The sequence below is a fragment of the Scylla paramamosain genome, unplaced genomic scaffold (genome assembly GCF_035594125.1).
Source record: "Scylla paramamosain isolate STU-SP2022 unplaced genomic scaffold, ASM3559412v1 Contig18, whole genome shotgun sequence".
NCBI classification, from domain to species: Eukaryota; Metazoa; Arthropoda; class Malacostraca; order Decapoda; family Portunidae; genus Scylla; species Scylla paramamosain.
Genome location: NW_026973683.1, coordinates 1,055,001 through 1,060,000, shown reverse-complemented (window position 1 = coordinate 1,060,000; position 5,000 = coordinate 1,055,001).

Sequence of the window (5,000 nt, the reverse complement as noted above, 5' to 3'; positions counted from 1 at the left end):
ACTACTACTACTACTACTACTACTACAACTACTACTACTACTACTGTTTGTTTCGTTCTTTTGTCCCGGGGTTAAGTTAAGTCAGGTCAGGTTAAGTAAGGAATCATTAGGTTAAGTTACGTTAGGTTAGGTTAAGTAGGATATTAGCTTAGATCATCACCAGCAGCATCAGGTGTGTGTGTTTGTGTGTGTGTGTGTGTGTGTGTATGAATTAGTCCTCAGGCGATGTGAACACGTCTTGCTAGGTTGAAGTATACCTCTCTCTCTCTCTCTCTCTCTCTCTCTCTCTCTCTCTCTCTCTCTCTCTCTCTCTCTCTCGTGTGTGTGTGTGTGTGGAAAAAGTGTATTATATTCTTCTTTGTTTTCTTAGTTGTAGATGTTACCCCTAAGAAATTCCGTTTTCTATTTGAAGTTATCAAAGAAAATGAAAAGTTTTAGGGACAACATATGTATATGAATCCCCTCTCACACTATTTCCTTATTCTTTTTAATACAATTTGCGTAATATAGCTTTCGTTTCCTAACTTATCATCAACCCTAACTTACCAAGCCCACCCCGCAAAATCTAACCTAGATAACCATTAACCCAGTCCTACCCAAATCTACCCAAACTTACCCAACCTAACCCTAACCAACCCATATCCCCCCTACCGTACCCCTCCCCTTCCCCATTCTAACCTCCCTTACCGAACCCTACTATACCCTAGCCTACGATATCCTCCCTTAGTTCACCCTGACCCACACTAACCTACGCTAACACCCTCCCATTCAAAGTCTGGAAAGCAACTGAGAGAAGGAGTGCGAGCGAGACGAGACAAGGCTTCTGCAGTTGCCCGCCACTGGTCTGCGCCTCGATCAATGCGTCTGTCTGCGTATGCGTATAGAAGTTGCCACACGCCGCCACACACAATACAACTAGCAGAATCATACATCCACCTTTAAAAATACATTGTCACGGCTACTCAATACAGAGGTCGGAGGGTTCATGTATTCACCAGCCTCTGTATGTGTCAGGGAATATATTGGGTTAGTCTAGCAATAGTTAGTTCGTGTGTCTGTTGAGGTTGCTAAGTTATTGATTGCTTGTGATAGTAACATGACATCAGTGGGTATTTCAACCGTCATAGCGTCCATATATGTTATTCAAATGCCGTGTGTGGGTAGAGGAAGGGTGGATGGGTGGATGTATCAGGTGTGGAAGCGTCAGGGGGTCAACAGTATTAAACGTAGAGAAGGTTAAAATATTCGAACATGCAGGGAGATACAGAGAGAGCGCGCGGGAGGATGCAAGTCAACTGTCAGACGTACGATGCCACTCATTCATCTCCCGCCCATCTCACTTGTCACGTCTCTCTCCCTAAGCCTCCACACTCCCCACGTGTCTAAAAGGGAGACTAAGTAATACCTCGTCGTTTACACATCTTGTTTATGTAACGAATTAAACTGTATTCCGCTACTGAAACCGGTGTTCTGGCGCCTTCCCCCCTCGCAGGAGTGCCCAAAGTGTCGTACCGCGCATGGGTCAGAGGGGAGATGGAGAGAGAAAGAGAGTGGTGAGAGCGAGTGAGTGAGCTGAGGAGAGACAAACACTGAATCCTGAATATATCCTCTCCCTTATCCACACGTACAGAATTTGAATGACAGTGAAGGAAAACTAAGGGAAGTAAAAACAATCTGATATTTTTTCGGAAGGAATACAGGAGTCACCGCTTGTAATCTTCCTCTTCCCTCTTCCTCTTCCTCTTCCTCCTCTTCCTCCACCACCTGTATTCCGCCTGCAGTTCGGCAACCTGCCATGTGGTTGTGTGACTGCCTGGGTGTGGCTCGTGTGTGGCATTACCCAGTGTGTGTGAATCCATGAGTGTTTTAGTGATGCAAAGAAAACAGTAAAAGTCAAGAACGGGAAGCAAAAGAGGTGATAGAGAGAGAGAGAGAGGAAAGAGAGACAAAGATGGTGAGTGTGAGAGTGTGAGGCGGAAGGGTCGGATGAAAACAAAGCCATAAAGATGATGGTGCTGATGGTGATGATGGAAACGAAGGAGAAAGAGAAGAAAAGGAAGCTTGTAGTGATAAAATACTAATACCATGGCTTAAAATACCCGTTTTCTGTGTCATATCTAAGTAATAAGTGAGAAAAATGCCCTGCCACACCAATTGCATGTCTATTCATAAGTGGGGGCCAAGAGGATATGAAATAAAGTAGAGAAATTAAATAAGGATAACAATAACAACTACGACACTAATATAAATGAGAAAATAGAAACAAAAGGAAAGAGAATAAGAGAGAGAGAGAGAGAAAGAGAGACGAGACAAGCCGATAGTGAACATCCGGTCGTGAAATAGTGTTAGTAGACTGAAAATAAGAGAACGAAGAAAGAAAAGAAAGAGAGAAGAGAAACATCAGAGTAAGTATAGTGTGTGTGTGTGTGTGTGTGTGTGTGTGTGTGTGTGTGTGTGTGTGTGTGAAACCTTAAGAGGAATATGCGTACGTGTGTAATCTCTTCTTTCGTCTCGTGTTACTTAAGTCTCTCTAATTAGTAGTAGTAATAGTAGAAGTAGTTTGGTTGCTGTTGTTGTTGTTCTTGTTGTTGTTCGTCTCCATTTCCTGTTGTTATTGTTCCTGTTACTATTGATGTTATTGTTGATGTTGTTCTTGTTGTGTTTGTAATAGTACCAGTAGTAGTAGTAGTAGTAGTAGTATCAGCAACACACACACACACACACACTTATCACCCACACCCCCCCCCGCCTACCCACACCCCCCCCAAACACCCACACCCCCCACCCAGGTATCCTCGTTAATCGCTCGCCTCTCTTATCCAGTAATTAGACGAGAGAGAGAGAGAGAGAGAGAGAGAGAGAGAGAGAGAGAGAGAGAGAGAGAGAGAGAGAGAGAGAGAGAGAGAGAGGTGGGCTGTTTACCTGGTGACGTCACTACCCCACCTGTTTGTTATTCCAGGGGGGCATGGGTCGGGTTACTGGGGAGAGAGAGAGAGAGAGAGAGAGAGAGAGAGAGAGAGAGAGAGAGAGAGAGAGAGAGAGAGAGAGAGAGAGAGAGAGAGAATACGATACGTGACTAATCATGTATGGAATATTATCTAGTTTCTCTCTCTCTCTCTCTCTCTCTCTCTCTCTCTCTCTCTCTCTCTCTCTCTCTCTCTCTCAAATATACTGAATTAATAAAAGACAAAATTACATTCTCCTCCTCCTCCTCCTCCTCCTCCTCCTCCTCCTCCTCCTCCTCCTTTCTTTCTCTCTCTCTGTCTCTCCCCTCACCTTCACATCTCATTCCTGCTCCCCTCTTTTATTTTTCCCCTTCTTCTCCCTCTTTCCTTCCACCCTTCTTTATTTTTCTCCTCTCCCTCTCTCTCTCTCTCTCTCCCTTTCTCCCTCTCTCGCTTTCCCCTTCCTCCTTTCTTCTTATCCTCTCCTCTCCCCTCTTTCATCCCAGCTAGTCGCCTTTACGTCACCCTCTCCTCCTCCTCCTCCTCCTCCTCCTCCTCCTCCTCCTCCTCCTCGTCCTTTCAATGTCTAGGTCAGTTTAAAAGAAACATTGATTATGTCGGAAAATTCTTAAAATCTTCCTCTTTTTCTTCTTCTTCTTCCTCTTCTTCTTCTTCTTCCTCTTCTTCTTCTTCTTCTTCTTCTTCTTCTTCTTCTTCTTCTTCTTTCGGAATTTGACTCATAGTTTCTTGTTTTTCTCTGAAGTCTTCCTCTCCTCCTCCTCCTCCTCCTCCTCCTCCTCCTCCTCTGATTCATTTTTTTTCATGTTCTTCTAAGTCTTCATCTCCTTTTTGCTCCTCCTCCTCCTCCTCCTCCTCATGCTCTTGCTCCTCCTCTTCCTCTTCCTCTTCGCTCTCCTCTTCCTCTTAATCCTACGTCTGCACCATTTTCTCCTCCTCCTCCTCATCCTCCTCCTTCTCCTCCTCCTCCTCCTCCTCATTCTCCTCCTCCTCATCCTCCTCCTTCTTCTCTTCTCCTCCTTCTCCTCCTCCTCCTCCTCCTCCTCCTCCTCCTCCTCCTCCTCCTCTTATTCAATTTTGCATTCCTATGGAAGTAGTGATTCTCTCTCTCTCTCTCTCTCTCTCTCTCTCTCTCTCTCTCTCTCTCTCTCTCTCTCTCTCTCTCTCTCTCTCTCTCTCTCTCTCTCTCCTGAAGATCAATAAATAGTGTATACCGAGGAGCATTACAGAGAGGGGGAGAGGGAGAGAGTGAGAGGGGAGAGGGAGAGAGTGAGAGGGGAGAGGGAGAGAGAGTGAGAGGGAGAGGGAGAGGGGGAGGTGACACAAGGAGGGGACTTAACTTGTATGTGGAAGAATGAGAGAGAGAGAGAGAGAGAGAGAGAGAGAGAGAGAGAGAGAGAGAGAGAGAGAGAGAGAGAGAGAGAGAGAGCATCCAAATTATAATCTACCAACGTATTTGTAATTATTATTATTATTATTATTATTATTATTATTATTATTATTATTATTATTATTATTATTTGGTAACTATCGGTGTGTGTGTGTGTGTGTGTGTGTGTGTGTGTGTGTGTGTGTGTGTGTCGAAAGCGGAAAGACCTATGATAGTCTCTCTCTCTCTCTCTCTCTCTCTCTCTCTCTCTCTCTCTCTCTCTCTCTATAACACACAAATAAGCAATGGAGATAAGCAGGAGAGAGAGAGAGAGAGAGAGAGAGAGAGAGAGAGAGAGAGAGAGAGAGAGAGAGAGCATAGACGAGGGAATGCCAGGATAAGTGTGGCGGGGAAGCGGTTCAAGTGTCTATAGTTTTCCAAGAGAAGGATTCAATCGTTTATAAATAGCATCAGATTCTCTTTCTTGTGGTTATTTTTGTTTATTTGTTATTTTTTTTTAAGTGTTTGTCTTGGGTTTACTTTCTGTTTTGCTATTTTGGGTGGTGGTGGCGGTGGTGGTGGTGGTGGTGGTGGTGGTAGTTGTAATTCTTGTTGTTGTTGTTGTTGTAATTGTTGTTGTTGTTGTTAGGTTAAGTTGGGATTACGTT